Source organism: Pinus tabuliformis, chromosome 1_2, assembly GCF_031772625.1.
Source record: "Pinus tabuliformis cultivar Carrire ecotype Pingquan chromosome 1_2, CPIR1, whole genome shotgun sequence".
Classification (NCBI taxonomy): Eukaryota; Viridiplantae; Streptophyta; class Pinopsida; order Pinales; family Pinaceae; genus Pinus; species Pinus tabuliformis.
The window spans coordinates 312839271-312861241 of NC_142298.1; the positions used below are offsets into that span (position 1 = coordinate 312839271).

At 37.9% G+C, this 21971-nt stretch overlaps 1 pseudogene; it reads right to left on the minus strand.

Moving 5' to 3' along the window:
* Positions 1 to 223: 223 nt before the first annotated feature.
* On the minus strand, positions 224 to 20141 carry LOC149205613 (uncharacterized; annotated as a pseudogene).
* Between the last annotated feature and the right edge of the window lie 1830 nt (positions 20142 to 21971).

Sequence of the window (21971 nt, forward strand, 5' to 3'; positions counted from 1 at the left end):
AGTCTATCCAAATGTATTCATGATTTGGCAGGAATATTTTGATGTAAATGAAGCTTCTATATCTTCAATGAAGACCCTTCCTAGAGTGGACAATGAGGTAGTGCAAAAATTTATATGTTGACAAATGCTCTGTTCCTAGTGTTTGGCTTATTATCTTCAATTTATTGGTTATATCATTGTTTCCACTTCTTGCATCTTAAATTACTTTGTTCACATTTTATGCTCATGTTTCTTGGGCTATATTGATCTCATTTTTTTGGTTTTTCTCCAGATATCTTAGTGAATTGTTGTCACTATCTTTTAAATCAATGGTTGTAGATTCTTCACTGGCATCATAAAGTGGAGGAAAATAGTTGCAACTATTTTGAGTGCCATGGTTATATTGTTCACCGTTGTATAAGCACTTGAAATATCCTAAAACAACCCCATTATAGTTGGAACCAGATTCCAACAATCTAGCTATGTTAGCATGATCAACATGATCCAATGTTTCATGATGAGAATAAATTAACAGTGCCATATTCGGGGATCTCATGTAGTCACTCTCATTCATGGATGATGTAGTGTAAGTCCATTACTTTTTTCTGAATTTGGATTATAACAAAAGGAGCCTTCAATTGGGTTCAAGTTGTTGTAGCCATGAAATGTATTTGAAATTGGAGTCCTTGAACCTGTAGATCATTGTGCCATTGTAATATATATTGCAAATTATGGTTCTTACATTTTTTGTTTCTAGAGATGGTTAAAATTCTTGAATTTTTAGCAGCTTACTCTCATTGCTGAGAGATGCAGATTCTTCGAACAAGAACTATGGAAAATTAATATGTACTTTGGAAGCCTCAATATTCTTTGAGATTATCTCACCCTTAACAAGCTCTTTCTTTATCCAAGATTTATAGTAATTTTAAATATGATTATCTATTCTTCTAGGTGGATGGAATGGTATGTGTTCCCACCTGCACATATTTAATCCAAAAAAAAATTCTTAATGTCAATCCTTTAATGCACCACCAAGAACTAATAAATCGGTGAAACTTAAACCAACCTATTTCTAAAAATGGTATGCAGATGAATGATAATCTTCTATTCATTTGGACTAAAACTACCTCACTTGATATCAACTCTCAATTAGTTGATCCATCGTAATCTGTAGCTATTTCCACAATGAACGTTGAAGACTTGCCATGAAAGTAAATATGAATCAAAGCACAATAATACTAAGAAAAACCATAGTTTTAGTTGTTGTTAGGCATGTTATTGTTGGGTAAGGAGGGTTTATAGCAATAGGCATTGTTGGTTCCACATTTGTTCAGCCAAAATTTTCACAAGGATGGAGTTTTGGGAGTCTCTCGATTTAGTAGAGATTTGAAAAATACCCATGGCCTTACCTTCTCCACATCAGAGGAACCTTTGGAGTGGACTCACCATGCAAAGCCTTGAAAAACTATTTTCCATGTTAGACTCAATGTGCAGAGCCCCAAAAATCTATTTTCCGAGCTATTGATGTGATAATTAATTAAATAAACTTTACCAAATACATTCAATGGTTATGTGCTTAAACCCCGTGATAGGAGAATAAAAGTGTTCAAAGTTGATGAGTGAAACCTAGTAAATGCAATATGGCCTGAGCTAGATCCTTCGAAAGAGAGTCTCAAAACTGACCCTATCTTTGTGACTCATCATTCTCACTCATGGTTGAGGTTGTGTCCACACTTATGTTGAACAAGCTATTGAAAAGGATCTATTAATATATTTTCCACAACATCAAACAAACAAAGCATATCGAAACATAGCAACAAATTATGCAAGTTGGATAGAGAAATCGTTAAAGAGTTGCCGCATGTAACATCCCTCACTAGGGATTCCTAAAAAACCCTTAGGAACACTAAACATTTTTTTTAAATAAAATCTTTAGAGTGTACTCAAAACACACTACCTCTAGACAAGAAATAACATCAACCATATATATAAGTAATTACAAAATTCAAAATATTTCAACAGAGCAAGAAATTCATTGAGAGTTTGTTAATTCATTATAGTTCATAGTCTCTCTTTAGAGTTTGGACTTTAATCTATGAGACATGAATATGGGAGTATTTTTCTTATTAGTCCTTGTCGTATATAACATGGGACTATAGTAATCGATTGTATTAGTTAGCATTAGTGTTTGTGCATATTAATCCAAAGTTTCTATGAACATTACCATGTTCATAAAATGACCATTGTTCTCAACCTATAAATTTATCAATCTAACTTTTAGGACCAATAGGTCTTATTTAGCCTCTTCCCAAGGAAGACAAACCATATCATTGATATTATTCATATAATATTTTTGTTCCATGCATTTATTTTATTCATATTTCCAATATTTGAAACTAATGCTGACATTAGTTTATAAGCATTAAATGCTACCTATAACCATGAAAACACTAAAGAGTGCTAGATGGATGTGTGCATGTTGGTGTGGTATATAAGTAACGAGATAGTTGTTAGTCTTCTTATTTTTCTCCTAAGAAAAATGAGCAGCTACCTTTAGATTTAGTTATATCTCTAGACTTCTTAGTAGGGTGCACAACCTCTCCTATGCTTTAGCTTCACAACCCAACTTCAGCTCTAAATGCTTTAGCTTGAAAACCCAAATTCAACTCCAAGGCAACTGATTTTATCTTTGACAATGGAGTTGTGGTTAGCACTGGTGCCAGTCGGATTTAAGGCTCGTCCAAGCTACCTAATGTCTACATCTGAGCTTTGGTCAGTGCATCTCACATAAACTGCAAACATTCGAGGGAAGACGACGTCCAAAACTATGATTGGTAGAAATTTCATTTGGAAGTATGCATAGCTTGGGAGGTACTCCAAGCCCTAGTGTGCGAATGTTGGAGGTCAAAGCGCCACAAGTAGGTTTTCGGGCTTGGAACCTAGGTATGGGGTTTTCCACCCATCGATGTTTGGGCCAAAACCATGATGAGTTTCCGACATGTGATGGATAAGGATGATAGTGCTCGTCAAGATGATTCTAACATAATGTGAATCATCTGATTTCAAGTTGTTGTTGGGGAGAAATGAATTTTTGAAGTTGACAAGTAATTATTGGTTTTCAAGTCATATAAGCTTGAAGTAAAATTTATCCAATAGACGTCTCTTCACTAATTCGTGGAGCCCCTCATTTGGATCTAAATAGAAGGTGATTTGATGTGTTTTATATCATGCATTGTGCAACATCTTCTCAAGGAAAATGAGCTCTGAAATTGGGATGCAAGAAGAGGCCTAGACAACGTGAAACAGGTCAAGCCCTAGCTGTAGCAAGAGAGGCACATCACAGGGAGGCCAAGGATTGTTTTTGGGTTGGAACAGGGGTCTGATTTTGTTGGATAAGGGCCGAGGAGGCTGGCTATTAGGTCGAGTTCCTTGTGGGAAATAACATTGTTGTTTGGAGTGTGTTTGGGCACCATTTTGAGGATTGTTTCACTGTTGGAGGGTTGTTGTGTTAGGATGTAGACCATAGCACACAACTTTGATTGTTTAAGTTTTTTCAAGGGTTGAAATATGCCCTAAAGATGCAATGTGGTTGAGGCAGAGTCCTCAAAAGGTGTGTTGCAGCCATTTAAGGGTCCGTTTGATGGTTGTTGGGAGGATTTAGGGCTATAGAAAGTGCCCTAACTAGGTGTCACAGACAACAAGGTGGAAACATTATTACAATAATGTTTTTGGAGGGATGTTTGGTTAAATACTTTGACTAGTGCTTGGATCAGTTTGTGTTGGAAACAATACTAAGAGGGAGGGGGAGGTGAATCAGTATTTACAATTCAATAATTTTTCATTTCATAATCAGATTTATATACAGTACTTCAGTGAAGTGAACTCATGTGTGCATGCAACTGTTATTACGGAAACCAACATATATCCAATGAACTTATGATTCAGTTAATTCATCATGTGTTGATGTTTAATCAATGCATCAGTATTTTATTAAACAATGACTATGTATAGTAATAACAGAATAAACCATCACACATAAGAAACGCACATGAACACCAAGATTTAAGGTGGAAACCCAATGAGGGAGAAAAACCACCTGCTACTATCGTCTCTGTCTTCTTTTTAATATAAAGAAAATCAATTTACATTCTTGTACTAGTGTAGACTCTTACCATTACGCAAGCACCCACTTGCAGAAAGCTACAAACTTCTCTCATTCTCCAGCTTCTACTGGAATGGAGCTACAATCCCCTAGCTCTTGTACTAGCCGATATGTTTACTAGTACATAGGTGTCGGCCTATAGAAGGCTATGACCTTCTCTCTTCCTCCAGGGACCACGTTTCATAAATTTTTAGAATGGATACTCCTGGTACACAACAAGACAATATGAAGGCCACGTTTCATCAAATTTTTACACTGGACCCATCAGTAACATTGAAGCTCAAAATCAATAATAACTACATCAACCAACAATCAGTCAATCTGAACAGTTAGATCACCGTCACCAGAACACTATGTTGAACCCGGAAACCTGCATCGTCATCCAGCACCAACTGCAACCTCAAAAATCATATGTCAGAATGTATACGCCACTTTAGTGAATCCAACCTATGTGTATACGTTACTTCCTTTAACTAAACCTGTGTATACTTCCAAAATTACTGAATCATAAAAACCTCTGAATCAAAACTATATCAACCAGTAACATTTTGAAGATCTACTGTCAAATTACAGAGATCTAAATAGACAGCAGCAAAGATTACCCTTCTCACTTAATCAATCAATCAATCAGACTCAATCTCCTTATGCATCCAGTTCTACTTTCAAATCTAAGAAGACATCATTGAAAGACAATCGTAAAACAACAACACTAATTAGATAGATCAATCATTTCTGAATAACAAGATTTTATTTTGCATATGCTACTTGGAATAATCGAACCAACGTGTATATGCGCCTTCACCAAGGCGAACCAACGTATAGATCTGCAAATACTAACTTAAAACTTCATAGCTATTCTAGACTTTAGTCATACCCATATCATAACATTTATAGGATAAAACATGCATCAATATTAAGATCTAGCCCATCAATTATTAGATCATACAATGATAAGTCATTTCAGGTCTTATGATCCTGATCCAACATTGTATCAAAAGGTGCACAAGATATTTCAGATCATATCATAACCATAGCCATTACAACATAAGATATACTTTAGATAGAAGTATTCATGAAAAACCCTTTCACTTGCCCACTTGGCCCTTCGATCTTCTCCTCCTTATATAGCTTTTGGCATTTCTCAATACCTCAAACCAAAACAATACTTAGAACCTGTGGTATTCTTGGATAGGATCAAATAATTGTTACTTCGCTCAATATTGTTGGCTAATACCATGGTATTGACCCTTGGTATTCTTCAATCTTAAATTTCCTTGATTTTCCAACCCATACACACTTTTCCTCTTGAGAAAGTGCATGCATACGTATACGCTCCTTTTGTACAATGAACCTTCTTGTATAAGCTACTTTGACAAGGTGAACCTGCGTATACAGCTTAAACTGACTTAAAACATCTTTTTTCTTCAACCTCTTGATTCTGATCTATAATCCTTTGTTCCAGCTTCCTAATCTTCTATACCATTTCCTTGTTACCTCTGAATTGACCTGTTACAATGTGAGTTTCCCTTTATCAAATATGAAATGACCTGTGAGTGAGTGGCCATCAAGGACAACACCTATATCCTAATGTCAACAATCTCCCCCTTTGGACTTGATCATGGCAACCATATTGGTGTTTATTACGTCAAGCTGTAGAACCTGTTAGATATATCAAACAACACCAAGATACTCTCCCCCTTTGACATCAAGGGAAAAGGGCAAACCAAGATCTTCTCCCCCTTTAAGATACACTGTGTTGTCTGTTAGCGCTTGAAATTTCACCTCAGGCTAAGAAAGGTAAACCTCAAGGCAACATCAAACCATTTAGCCTCGTAGCTAGCCCTACGGGGCAGGAGAAGGCTCTCTCCGGTCTATCTCGGTAAAATCTTCAATGGATGAGATGACCAACAAGGTAACACTGATATTAGGCTAGTAAACTGATCAAAGAGTTTGATTTGGGGTTTTTTGGGTTTTTGGTGGCAATTTGAGGAGAGGGCAATTTTGGGTGCGGGGATTGGACACAGTTTCTGCAGGGGTTTCCTTGGGGCGAGGTAGGAGACAGCGTTGATGCCTTTGACTGAGGTGGATGGTCAGGAATGAAAGATGAAGAGCTAAAGAGAGCAAACAATAACTTTGAATTCTCTTTAGACAGAAGAAAACATTGAAATTAAACAAACTTAAAAGCAGAGCATCGCAGTCATGAATTCTTACTTTAACACTTCATTTGTTTAATGTGCAGAAGTAAAAGAAAGGAAATGAGTCACATAACAAGCTTACAAGTACATTGAGAAACACACCATCAACACATGAGTCCACAAGAATCCCAAAGAGGACTGCAAAACCCTGGTCTTCCTTAGCCAAAAATTGCAGAGATACAGTGAATAATACAATGATAGCTTATCCCTCAAGAGTCCAACCATGAAAATGAGCAAAAAAGTACATAATATAGATGATCTAACCTCTTTCCCTACCTCCATGGGTCGAGCTCACTATCCTAGGAGCTGTTTAAACCACTTCTAAACTAAGCACTACAAATTAGGCAGTCAAAACAACTTGCCTCTATAAACTTGGAAACCAATTCATTCACTTAATATTTACCCTTTTCATGAATGAATGTTCTAGAAGTGTTACATAAGAGTAAAAGTGTCTAAAAAGTACAATAATTACATCAAAGAGAATCACATTTCATCCCAAAAAGTCAAACTGAGTCAAATCTGCGTTTTCTGGGCTGTACAGTGCATTTCTGGACAAAACTGCCTGACAGGTCGCGCGCCCCTGCCTGATGGGTCGCGCGCCTTTGGAGCCATGTTTGGGGCACTTGTAGGTGGCCAAATTGAGCAAAAGTGGACTTGTTGGAAAGGTCTGTGAGTCTAATTTCCAACCCAACTGGAATTTCTGAATTTGGAGTTCATTTTCCTTGTCAAAACTCAAATCTCCCAAGACTGCTTTCTGCAATTCAAAAATGTGGCAGAAAGTTAATTTTTGCTAGTTTTTTGACTTTCTGGAGGCCCAAAACTTCACCAAATCTCAAGTCCATCCATGAGCATATGTAACTTTGCATGAAAAATCTAGAAATGCTGAGTTTTGGTCAAAAGGAGTTGCCCTGATGAAGGGTCACGCGGGGGGTGAGACCCGTTAATGGGAAAAACCTGCAAATTGCCAAAAAATGCCAAAATTCACCCAAAATTCTCAAAATTTCTTGGGATTTGTGCTGTGGCTAGGCTATTTAGTGCCTTGATCCTTAAGTGAAGCCTCAGCCAAGATACGAAGGGGATTTGGCCTCTTTCTCCGTTTTAGTGCCTCGGTCAACCGCCTTTGAAACATCTTCATTTTTGCCTTGCACACATGCATCCTTGCCCAGTAGTGGTTCTTCATATTCCTCAGCAATTTCTTCTCTTGGTTGGCCTTAGCCAACAGCCTCTCCAATTATGTATTTGCCTGGATGAGCATGGACTCTCGGTCAGCGGGCAATGGGTCACCGGGCCTTCTTCGGTTCAAGATTCGGTCACTACGAATCCTCCACAGCTCATCAAGTGCTTTCTCCTCCTCTAACTGTTTGTTGCGCTACTCCAGGTATGTGATGGTCCATTGTGTACCCTCTAATCTCCTCTGCAAGGCATCATTTTCAGCTCTGAGATGCTGAATGACCTCCTTTGCCTCTTGGCTCGGAGAAATGGCCTCAAGATCAACAAGCTCAATATCTGGAACTCTTGATGGTCCCTCATCAATCTTGGGCTGCTTGCCCCTCTGTGCTGCCTGTGCTGCTGAAGAGAGTGAGGCCCCTTCCACCTGATGTGGAGATAACACTCGCTGAGCTGATGATGAAGGCGAGACCCCTTCCACCTGCTGTGGAGATAGTACTCGCCTAGCTGGTGCAAATAAGGCCCTCGGGCCTTTCTGATAGGTAACCAAAGGTGAGGAGCTGACATGTCTAGTGACAGGGATGTCATGCTGCTGTGATGGTCCTCCCTCCTCGTGAACAACCGCATGATGTGGTGAAGGTGGTGCTGTGAAAAACTCACGAGAGATGAACTCCTCCCATGAGATGCCCTGCTGAGCCAACTGATGTAATACCACTAGCTGAATCAAACCATAATGGTAAAGGCTCCTGTACTGCTGTGCCGGGCTCTTCCTCTGTAACATGGGCACCATCCTCTGAATGTTTTGATAAAAGAAAATAGGGATGTTCATCATCCTCACTCGGGTGAAATGCATCAAGAGGCGAATATGATATGAATATACCTGTGAAAATCTGCCCTCACAGGTAAAATAGTGCATGATAAGCCTCATCATGGGAGCATACTCGCTCCTGAGAAACCTGAATGGAAACACACCTGCCAAATGTCTCATGAATGGTGGCCGGACAAAAGGCTCAAAGTGAACATTATCCAGCACCTTGCGTTTATTCCACACCTCCCCAACATTAGGTATCCCAGTGGCATGTGAGATCACCTCGGGTGTCAATGTAAAATCCACCCCTGCAAGGTTGACATGTCCGTCATGCAAGTGTAAAACAAAAAGGTGAGCCAACTCTCTGTGGTGCTGAATCCAAGAGATCCTCTCACAAAACTCATAGCAAGACATATACTGAAAACATGTGACTGCCATAGGACAGGCCTGTAACTCTGCTAAAGAGGTGGGCTCCTCTCGCTTATGATGTCCACCCTTTCCACCTTTATGAGGCCTCCTCTGTACCTCAATCTCTGAAGCTGATGACTGGTCATCACTTTGCTCATAGGTTTCGGTTTCTGACATTGTTTAAGGAGCAAAGTGGACAAAATGTACTGCTATTTCTGCCTGTAAAAAGCTGATTTTATATGCTGTTTCAAGGGGACAAGGAACATGAGGGAAAAGTTAGGGGAGGGACATTTTTACAAGGAAAATGGGAAAACAATGTATACAGCAGGGAATTTGGGGACATACACTGTATACATCATCAAATTCATATGCTTACATGGGCATAAGGAGAAGTAGGGTTAGGATTTCACTTTTATTTTTAAAGGGAAAAGGGATAGGGTTCATTTGCTTTACAAATTTAAAAGGGAAATGGACATGGAAACATAGGGAAAATGAAATGGGAATAAGGAAAATAATTACAAGGGGAAAAAACCATGAAAAAGCAATAAACCCTAGCACACTTTTTACAAATTTGCATACAGCCATATGGAGAGATTTCTCTTGCACATTTTGATTATTAAAAACACATCCATCATATCCATCAACCATAACCAGCAATCATTCCAAGCTTAGAGAACCTACCTCAAGCGATTTGATGGCTTGGAGGGCGTTTGAGCAAATTTGTACTAAGTTTGTGGGGAGACAGCTTGACGGGTCGCGCACCACGCCCAACGGGTCGCGCACCTCTGACGGGTCACGCCCGTTGTAAATTTACACTGTGGGAAACCCTCTGACGGGTCGCGCGCCTCTGACGGGTCGCGCGCCTGGCCTGACGGGTCGCGCCCCTGTCCAACGCCCGAACTTGCTCTGCTTTCGCTCCTTTCACTCAATCACTCACTCAAACTTCTCTTGCAAGTGTCTTGGATGCACAATGAGAGTGAAAGGAGGGAGATTGGGTTTTTATAAGTTTCATTTGAAAAAATTTCATGTTCAAACCCACTTTCTAATGTTTCTCTTTGACACTTTATAAAACTGACTTTTTTGGTTTCCTTTGTCCTGAAATTGACTCATTTAGTGCTTTTGCTTGATTCTTTTTGCAGGTAGATCATCTGAGGGATCTTGGCAAGGGGACCAGGGTTGCATACTATCCACTGAAGTCTTTTGAAATTTCATCACTTTTTACAAACATTTGAAAATTGACCTTGGCTTTAAAAACAGAGTTTTTAAATCCAAGGTGAAAATTAACTGTACAAGACTAAAAATCTCGAATAAACATCTTTACAATCATCCCTCTGGCTTGCTGAACATTTATTGACCTTCAGAAACATGACCTTGTAAACATTTTTAACCAAAACCCTAGACCTAGGAGATTGACCTCAAGACAAGACAAGACAAGACAAGCTTAAAAGAGCTTAATGACTGAAATGAACTGAACCAGCAATGCCAAGAGGGGTATAAACACACCAGCTCCTCCATCAGGTTTTGGGCATGCCTAATGGGATGCAAAAATTGACACTGATGAGACACCTACATATGCAAATGCAAAGAGTTTTGATTGCTGATGGAGGGCTCAAGACCAACTCTAACATTGTCCATGCTCCCCCCGAGTACATGTGGAGTCTGCAGAGATATTTTTCAAAATAATAACATGACTCTATAACTCAACTATGTGAGTATGACCTTCTTATCACCAATGAGTCATACATACATCAATCACCCAACCAAGTGGGGATATACCAAATGTTCATACATGACTGAAACATTGCAATTATTACATCATCTTTCCCATGCATTGTGGGAGTACAAATTACATCATATGTCCAAAATGACTCATTAATAGACTATGACAGAAAGAGACATATTATTACATCATAGGCCTTTACTTGACCTTTACAACAAAGGCTATGAATGTTGGAAACCATAGCTAAATTCAACAATCATGATGCCAACAATATATAATGTTTTTGAAGGCTAATGTTCCCCCTGAACCTGTGCTACATGTGCATTGTCAACAAATCATTCATCAAGACATCTTCATCAGTCAAATAAAAAATAATGAACAAAGCATATTAGTAGACTATAACCATCAATATCATGCTGAACATCTATGTCAGAAACTAATTTTGAGTCCGACCCACTATTTTTCTATCAGAAAAACATATACGTCCCTAAAACCACAGAAACTCGTGTATATACGCAATTCTTCTTCATGAAACCCATGTATAGGAACTATTCCTCTAAAAACTAGATTTAACAGTAGGATGATACAAAAACTACTCCCAGTTTTTGTATGAGATATTCAAATGTTTCTCTGGGAAGTTGTTTGGTAAATAAATCAACAACTTGTTCTTTGAAGGGAACATACTCCAATTTAACTTTTGTTTGCAAGCACTTGTTCTCATAGAAAATGGTATTTAATGGGTATGTGCTTGGTCTTGGAGTGCATGGTTGTATTTTCCGAGATACTAATGGCACTTATATTATCATATAGAATGGAGATGGGTAGAGAACATGTGATTTGAATATCTTGCAATGTTTGCATCATCCAAAGTAGTTGTGTGTAGCAAGATGTAGCAGCCACATATTCTGCTTCAGCTATAGATAAGGAAATCGAACTTTGTTTATTGCTAAACCAAGACACTAACTGTGATCCCATATAGAATGCACCTCCATTAGTTCTTTTTCGATCATCAACATTTCCTGCCCAATCTGCATCTATATATGCATGAAGAGTGAGATCTGTATCTTTAGGATACCATAGACCAAAGTCTTAAGTTCCTTGGAGATATTTGAATATTCTTTTTATAGCCTAAAGATGTGATTCCTTTGGATTTTCTTGGAACCTTCCAACAATTCCTACTGCATGCATGATATCAGGTCTAGTACCTATTAGATAAAGTAGACTTCCAATCATAGATATGTATGCTAGTTGATTTACTGTAGGTGATTCATCGTTAGAACTGAGACTACATCCTGTTACGATTGGAGTACATACAGGTTTAGAATATTCCATTCGGTACTTCTTCAGAATCTGCTTGAGATATGTAGTTTGCAAAATAAAAATACCATCTTTTGTTTGTTGTACTTGTAGACCAAGAAAATAAGTTAGTTCACCAAGTAAGGACATTTCAAATTCTTGTTGCATAACATAAGCAAAGTTCTGACTCATAGATTCTTCATTGCTTCCAAAGATGATATCATCAACATAAGCAACAATAATTCACAGTTTATCATTCTCAATCTTTTTGTATAAGTTGTTGTCTACAGATTCTTTTGTGAAACCTTGTTGTTGTAGATATTTGTCAAGACGATAATACCAAGCCCTTGGAGCTTATTTCCATACATATAGAGCCTTTTTGAGCTTGCATAAAAGTTTTGCATAATTTCCTAAAATGAATCCTTATGGTTGTTCAATATAAACTTCTTCTAGATATCCATTAAGAAATGTAGATTTTACATCCATTTGATACACTTTGAATTTTCGAAAACTTGAAAGAGCAAGAAACATTATTATGGATTCAAGTCTAGAAACAGGTGCAAAAGTTTCTTCAAAGTCTATACCTTCTTCTTGAGGATACCCTTTACAAACGAGTATTGTTTTGTTTCTGCTAACCTCTCCATTTTCATTCAACTTATTCTTGAATATCCATTTTGTTCCTATAACATTTTTATCATGCAGTCTAGGAACTAATTCCAAAGTATCATTCTTTTCAATTTGGTCAAGTTCTTCATCCATGGCCTTAACCCAAAATTCATCTTTTCTAGATTCATTAACATTATGTGGTTCTATGGAGGATAGTGATGCTAGATAACTAGAAGTTCCTACAAGAGTTCTTATTGTTTGTACTCCAGACATTTTTTCTCCTAGAATTTGAGATTTTGGATGATTCTTTTGAATATACTTGGATGGAGTCTTTTCCCTGTCAGTTGTATCTTCTTCTGATGCTTCATTGGTTTCTTCCTCTATATCATTTTGATTTGATATGGGAAAGCATTCACTGTCTTCCTCATTGTCATCTTCCTTTGTTGATTTCATTTGTTCCAAATTTCTGCATGCTTCATCAATTACTACATCAATGCATTCAACAATTTTTCAAATTCTCTTATTATAACATTTGTATCATTTACTTCTAGATGAATAACCAAGAAGAATTCCTTCGTCTTCTCTGGGTTCAAACTTACCAAGTTTTTCATCAATCTTTTTGATGAAACATTTTCTTCCAAAAACTCTAACGTGTTTTACAGTACGAAGCTTACCATACCAAAGTTCATATGGAGTTTGATCACTATTTACTTGAACATTAGCTTTTTTCAGAATATTTACGGTAGTATATGAAGCTTCACCCCATAAAGTGGCAGGAGTTCTAGATTCATCAAGCATAGCTCGAGCCATTTGTTGAATTTTTCTGTTCATTATTTCCACCATGCCATTTTGTTGAGGAGTTTTGGCAATAGAGCACTGTCTTTTTATTCCATGTTGTTCACAAAAATCAAAACATTCATTTGATATGAATTCTCCTCCTTAATCAAATCTTAGACATTTGATTTTCAGATCTAATTCATTTTCAACTAAAGCTTTGAAGGCTTTAAACTTTTCAAATGCTTCATCTTTATGCTTTATAAACCTATCCAGCACATTCTAGAAAAAACATCAATTAATAAAATGAAGTATTATTCTCCACAAGGTGACTTTTTCCTTGTTGGACCACACAAATTAGTATGAATGAGTTCAAGAGGCTTACTTGCTGATCCTTCTTTTTCATTGAAATGAACTCTGGTTTTCTCACCAACTTGACATGGTTTGTAGATGGTATTTTCTGGGATGCTAATATCTAGAAGATCACGAACCGCCTTGAGCTTGCATGATTTTCTTATTTGAGAAAAGCTTAGATGCCCCAATATTCTGTGCCATAGCCATTTCTCTTCTGTTTTGTTTAGATAAAATTGTTTTTGACCTCTTTTTAGTATAGATATATATATATCTATATATATATATATATATATATATATATATATATATATATATATATATATATATATATATATATATATATAGCTTGGAGTTCTTGTACCTTTGACTAAGGCCTTTCCTGTATCAATCTCACGAACCACACATTCGTTTGACTGAAACACAACTTCATTTCCTTGATCACACATTTGAATGACACTCAACAAGTTATTCTTTAAACCATCAACATACATAATATTTCTAGCTTTAACCTTTTATTTCAAATAAACATAACCTTTACCCTTAATGACAGTTGGTGTGTCATTTCCAAAAGAGGCATTCTTTTCCTTTTCTAAAGCATTATATGAAATGAGTTTATCACTTGTCATGTGTTTAGAGAATCCGCTATCAATGTACCACTGATTTTCTTGTCCTTATGCAAAAGTGATATGGCACATCTTTCTAATTGAAATTCCTTCTTTCTCCATACCTTGGAATTTGATGATGTTTTCTTCATGACCAAAGCTATTGAAAAATGAACATCAATTTTATCTTCAAGAGGAAAAAAATTATTATAAGAATTTTTCTTGATTCCTGTCACGCTCCTTTGTTTTTGTGCTTCTCTAGTCATGACCATTTTATAAGAAAAACATTTAGCAACCTTATGCCCAAACTTATGGCATGAAAAAAAATTTCCATTAAAGAAGTTTATGTGATCATAAAATCTTTTGGTATTGTTTACCTTTTGGCTGATGCTTCTATTGATGTTCACCCTTGGAGTAAAATGAGCATGATTTACCTGAGGAGTATTTTTAGGCGTTTTCTAAAGATTGGCGCATTTTTCACTGGTCTTTCTTGCATCAAGATAGCTTCTTGTGATGGTTGGCAACTTTTGTGATTGGGATGTTTCTTCAGTATATCCAAGATTGGTATTTATAAGAGGAGAACAATGAACCTTGATGATTTCATCTAAAGTTGCTGATCCTTTAGCAAATCTAAGATTAGGAGATTTTGTCTTCTCAAGTTGTTTTATTAGACCCACTACTTCACATTCTAATTTTTTATTGTGCTTTTCTCTTTCAGTTAGTTGATGTGTCAAAGTGTCTATGACCATATTATTTTCTTCCAAACACATTTTGAGTTTAGTTATTTCTTCAAGAAAATCTTCCTCTTCTAAGGCATCCATAAAATCATCAATGTCATAAGCCATGAGTATTTTAAAATCTTGTTTAGATTCATCTTCATCACTATTAAACAATCCATCACTATGTTCATGAGTATAATAAATTCTTCTATTAACAAATTGTTTTTTATTACCTTTTGTAGACTCCTTTCCTTTTTCATGATTATCTTTATGAGGACATTTAGCAGCATAATGGCCAAATCTACCACAAGAAAAACATTTGAATAGAATCTTAACTCTGAATCTTTTGGAACCCCGTTGAAGCTTCTTTACAAAGTTTACCTCATCTTCTTCTGAAATATATCTTGATTCATTGATATCTTCCTTTTCTTTTCCCTTTGCTGAAGCTTTGAAAGTGGCTTCTCTAATATTTGATGGACCTCCTTTCCTCATTTCAAAGGTAGTTAAAATTCCATGAAGTTGAACAATAGTAATAGATTGAAGATCTTGCTTTTCTTCTATGGCAGATACTTTTGACTCAAATTTACAAGATAAAGATCTCAAAATTTTCTCTACTAAAGTAGCCTCCTTTATTTCTTCACCCAAATTTTTCATACAATTCACAATCTCATCTACTTGTAAAACGTAACTAGCAATACTTTCATCACTATGCATCTTGAGAGTTTCATACTGAATTTTGAGAGTTTGGATCTTAGCACATTTTACCTGAGAGTCTCCTTCGTAGCTCTGAATGATTTCGTCCCATATTTCTTTGACTGTCTTGAGCTGCATGACTTCGACGAATTCTAAATCTGGCAGACTTCCCAATAAAGTATTGACGGCTTTGGCATTGGTTCTGTATAACTTATTTCTTGCTGTATCTATGGGTATTGCTACTAGATATTGATTTCCTCCTTCCACTATTTCCCAAACATCAGCTCCAAGCGACTGAAGATAGGTTCTGGTTCTTATCTTCCAATATACTAAGTTGTTTCTGTTGAAGATTGGTGGTCTAATAGATCCCATGCCTTCATGATTGTTCATCTTGAGAGATCTCCTTTCAAGCAATCAAGATTCTTCCGAAGGACTTGCTCTAATACCAATTTTTGGAAATAATACTGAGAGGGGGGGTGAATCAGCATTTGCAATTCAATAATTTTTCATTTCATAATCACATTCATATACGCTACTTCAGTGACGTGAACTCGCATGTGCATGCAACTGTAATTAAGGAAACCAACGTAAATCTAGTTAATTTATGATTAAGTTAATTCATCATGTGTTGATCTTTAATTAGTGCATCAGTACTTTATTAAATAATGACTATGTGCAATAATAACAGAATAAACCATCACACATAAGCAACACACATGAACACCAAGATTTAACGTGGAAACCCAATGTGGGAGAAAAACCACCTGCTGTTGTCATGTCTGTCTTCTTTTTAATATAAAGAAAATATGTTTATATTCTTGTACTAGTGCAGACTCATACCAGTATGCAAGCACCCTCCTGCAGAACGCTACAACCTTCTCTTGTTCTCCATCTTCTACTGGAAGGGAGCTACAACCCCCTAGCTCTTGTACTAGCCGATATGTTTACTAGTACGTAGGCACCGGCCTATAGAAGGCTACGACCTTCTCTCTTCCTCTAGGGACCACGTTTCATAAATTTTCAGACTGGATACTCCTAGTACACAACAACACAATATGAAGGCCACGTTTCATCAAATTTTCACATTGGACCCATCAGTAACATTGAAGCTCAAACTCAATAATAACTGCATCAACCAACAATCAGTCAATCTGAACAGTCAGATCACTATCACCAAAACACTGTGTTGAACCTAGAAACCTGCATCATCATCCAGAACCAACTACAACCTCAAAAATCATATATCAGAATGTATACGCTACTTTAGTGAAGCCAACCTATGTGTATACACTACTTCCTTTAACCAAACATGCATATACCTCCAAAATTACTGAATCATAAAAACCTATGAATCAAAACTGTATCAACCAATAACATTCTGAAGATCTACTATCAAATTACAGAGATCTAAATAGACATCAACAAATATCACCCTTCTCACTTAATCAATCAGTCAATCAGACCCAATCTCCTTATGCATTCACTTCTACTTTTAGATCTAAGAAGACATCATTGACAGACAACGGTAAAACAACAACATTGATTAGATAGATCATTTCTGAATAACAATATTTTCTTTTTCATATGCTACTTAGAATATTCGAACCAACGTGTATACGTGCCTTCACCAAGGTGAACAAGCGTATAGATATGCAAATAATAACTTAAAACTTCATAGTTATTCCATACTTCTGTCATACCCAGATCATAACATTTATAGGATAAAACATGTGTCAGTATTCAAATCTAGCCCAACAATTATTAGATCATACAATGATAAGTCATTTCAGGTCTCATGATCCTGATCCAACATTATACCAAAAGGTGCACAAGATATTTCAAATCATATCATAACCATAGCCCTTACAACATAAGATATACTTCAGATAGAAGTATTCATGAAAAACCCTTTCACTTGCCCAATTGGCCCTTTGATCTTCTCCTCCTTATATATTTTTTGGCCTTTCTCCATACCTCAGACCGAAACAACACTTAGAACCTGTGGTATTCATGGACGAGATCAAATAACCATTACTTCGCTGAATATTGAGGGCTAATACAATGGTATTAACCCTTGGTATTATTTAATCTTAAATTTCCTTGATTTTCCAACCCATACGCGTTTTTCCTCTTGTGAAAGTGCATGCATAGGTATATGCTCCTTTTGTAGAGTGAACCCGCTTGTATATGCTACTTTGACAAGGTGAACGTGTGTATACAACTTAAATTAACTTAAAATATCCTTTTTCTTCAACCTCTTGATTCTGATCTGTAGTCCTTTATTCCAACTTCTTGATCTTCTGTACCATTTCCCTGTGACCTCTGAATTGACCTGTTACAATGTGAGCTTCCCTTTATCAAATCTAAACTGACCTGTGAGTGAGTTGCCATCAAGGACAACACTTGTATCCTAATGCCAACAGTTTGATGGGAAGTTGTAGGAGACCCTAGAAGTTGTTTGGAGAAGTCCACATGGACTGTTGGGAACCCTACCAAGCAATCAAGGTGACAACATGCACATCAAATGAGAGGCAAGAGGATAGTAGCAAGGAGAGTTGCAGATTTTTCCTTGATGAAAGTTGGATAGATGTCCCAGGTGAGGACATGATTGGTGCCCAGATGTGTGCAATAGCTCCTCTATTTCAAAAGCAAAGGGTAGATTGGTGCAATATTTTGGTAGCCGTGTGTAAGGGTATCCTAGGTGTGGGGATGCCCTAGCTAGGTGCAGATGCTACATCATGGACTTGGTCACTCATGGTTTGTTGGAGGGAAGCGTGAGAGTGGACCAAGTGTGGACAAGATTGGGCACTTATGGTCTGCTGGAGGAGAGCGTGATAGTGTCCAAGTTAGGGCTCGATGAGCAACACCTTGATGGAAAAAGGTAGTTGCGAGAGAGGTAGTTGTTGAGCTCAAGGGTTTACAAACCAGAGGAGTAGTTATGGAGCCCAACACCTCGAGTGCTATATTACCGACCCTCCTTCTATATTAATGAGTTTAGTTTATGGTCCTTTAACTCTTTATCATTAGCTTTATCGATAATCCTTTCAAAATATAAATCATTGTTTGACTTTTTCATTTTTCTATGTAACCTATCCACTTATGATCCAAAGCTGCCAGGGAAAGGATCCCTATCTCTAGATTGATGGCTACTAGAATCGTTTGGTTAGTTGCCTAATTGGTTACCATAGGTGGTAAATTATCTTGAGTCCATTTACCCTATGCTTTTATTGCAACAAAATTAGCAAAATAATCTCAAGGTTGAAATGATTGCATTATACCCAAGGTGGAAACTTGGGCTTGAGAAACTATCATGGTGATCATGGTACCGGTAGTAGACAAAAAGGTAGAGGGTTTGTTGCAATCATGGCAACCAAGATACTAGGGGATGGAATTGTAGTAGAAGGCGAATATAAAAAGGGAACTTATAAGGTAGTTAAGACACTGGAAGAAGGGTCAACAGTAGGCATGGACATTTATGTTAATTGGGATATCACAAGAATTGAGGAAGCTTCAATATAAGAAGTATTGAGAATAATTGCAGGGGATGAAGAAGGAGATGTGATTCCTCCTCTTTTTAGTATTTCAAAGATCTATCTCTTGTATCTCCTCTATCTTGACTTCACTCTTCCTTCCCTATCATTAGCATCTTTCTCCTTTTCTTATTTATCCACCAATAGACTTATTGTTAATAAGTAGAATTGGATGACTCAGGATGACAATTAGAGCTCATATTTTCATCTTGAGATTTTCCTTAGGGTTTATGAGCTTATGTATCCTACTTTAAATTCTTTTCAAAAGTCCCAACAATATCCTTTCCCATCTCTTCTTCATGAAGATTCAACTTGAAAACAAAATATTCATCCTATATTTCCTTTGAAGAGCCACATAGCCAATTTGCATTGAGGCCTTATCCTGGGGGGAGATTGAGAGGATATACATTTGTCAAGGGACCTTTTTATTTTTTGTCACATTCCACCCGAACCTTTATAGCCCTTGTTTGTAGCCAAGATATACCATGTTCCATATACAAACTCTTTATTAGATTGATAAAAATAGAAGACTCAGCTCTCCCATGAGCTTATATTTGAAGACGAGAATGACAATGAAATGTTCATTTTTTTTTTCTAAATTATGCTAAATTCTATTACTGTAAAATAATGGTACACTGAGGCTTTGGCCTTTGCATGTCCATGCCTTAGTTTAGGGTAGCAACCAGAAAAACAGAGTCTGGACTGCCCATAATGGGAAACCAGTCTAGTTCAAAAATAATATTGCATGAGTTATCTTGCTGCCCACGCAGGGGAAACCAACAATTACGCGTAGTATTTAACCATTTTTTCAGAAAACATAAAAAGAAATCATCCAAGTAACCAGATGACAACAGTTTTCCTCAAAAAACCGTAAAAAACATATATCCTAATTCCTAGAACTTGAGACTCGTAGACACGTGGCAAGTTTTGTGGCCAATCAGGTGTGTTGCGGAGATGACGAGTGTTCCTCATGCTGGCAAATCAGGTCTTATGCAGAGGCAATGGGTGTTCCTCAACAACAAAGAACCTGTATTCATCCATGTCGTCTTCTGCCTTCTCTGAAGCCCGCATGTCCTCTTCCTGCTGTGCTTGGTGTTCCTCCACGGCAAAACATCTATAAGGATCCATTTCTTCATCAGCTTGGTGGTCTTGGTCCTTCTCCTCATCAATTTGCTTGTCAATTTGCTTCTCCTTTAGCCATGCACAGTGTGTGCTCTCCTTGACTGAAGCTGGCACCGTGCTATTATGGCATCCACCTTTTGTGGCCTGATCCTCCTCGTTGGTGGTGATGGAATGCGTGCCCCCCTTGGCTCTTGCAGGCGTCACGCTTGAGTGGCATCAACCTTTCGTTGCTTGCACCTCCTCATGAAAGGTAATGGAGATGGTGGCAGTTATGATGGGCTTGTTTAAGGAACAGTGGTAGTAGAATTGGGCTGAGTGGAGGGGCGGCTGTGGATTGGAGGGAATTCCACTAGGTGGCGAAGTAGAGTGCATCGGATGGAGGCGGAGAGGCCGTGAGTGGCCTCTGCCACTACGAGTATTTGGGTAGCGGCTTGAAGTCAGATGAGCTGAAGAGGAGGTGGTTTCAGAGGCCGAAGCCAGAGGAGAGTAGGGCAATCTGCCTCTACTACCGCCTCTACGACTACGCATTCTATGGCGAGTTCTGGGCATATTGATACCAGGGGTAGGAGAATGTCTGCAAGTAGATGGCTCAGAGTGATGAGAGGGCACTGAAGGTTCAGAGGTTGGCACAGAGGAAGGATAAGCTACAGACGCCGAGTGGAAGATGAGATTGCAGATCAGGCTTTGAGTAAAGTGAATTCTCAGGCCAAGATCAGTGCAGCAAAGGATGCTGCAACGCCTACCCGTAGCAGTGCAAGAGCTTGGTGCTGCTGCTGCCTGAGGACATTGGCATTGCAGAGGCAGGGGATAAGAGACAGGGGCGGTGGAGTTAATTTCACTGAAGGTCACCATTGAGCTGAGCTGAGGTGGGTAGATGCAGGCAGGTTGAAGACAGCGCCAGCTTAAATGCCATTTATGGCCAGCATTAATAGATTTTATAGATTGGTCTGCAGGGTTAGGAAGGCCATGTGGCAGGGTCACTTGCTGTTTTGTTAGCCACCAACTTAATATCTGTTACGTGCACCCGCATCTAGGAGTTGTGCTTCCTTGTGCACCAAGTTAGTGCATGCTTATATTTGAGTTTGATCATTTAAAATGTTGATGGCTCCTGATTGGAGTACCTGATCATGTTCAACTCCTATGTTTGCTAGAAGATCTGCAACCTTGTTGTTCTCTCTCTTGACGTGAATGAAAGTGGTGGCTCTTCTATTTTTCATCCATTGCTCTATTAGTTCGAGCCGAGCCGCTAGTCTCTAGCTGGTGGCGACTCTCGAGGTTGGGGTTCCCATTTGAATTTGGGTAACCATGTTTATGAGGATTTGAGAGTCCCCTTCTATTATAAGAGGATGGAAGTTATGTTGATGCGCTAAATTCATACCTTGCCATAATCCTTCCAATTCTGTTGAGTTATTTGTGTCCCATCCAATTGAACCAAAATAGAATAGAAGAGGTTGTCCTTCATGATTTCTGAATATTCCTCCATGTCTTGCTTTGCCTGGGTTTCCTTTCGAGGTCCCATAAAAGTTTAGTTTGATCACAGTTGTGGGAGGGGGATTCCATTGTGAGGGTTGCTTGTTGATAATGGTTGCTTTGTTGTGATCATTTTGAGCTTGTGAGATCTGTACTTTCCAGTTGTCCAAAATACTATGAAATGTTCATTTCTAACTGTACACCTTAAAAATATTAGAGACCCTTCCACGTCACTGGCTTAAAATATGGACTCAAACCATGGCAGAATGTGACATTTTGAAGCATGTCACTTTAGTCCCTTTGACAAGGAGTGACATAACAACATTTGTGAAAGAGAAACAAGAGACTATCGACTCTTCCCCCTTT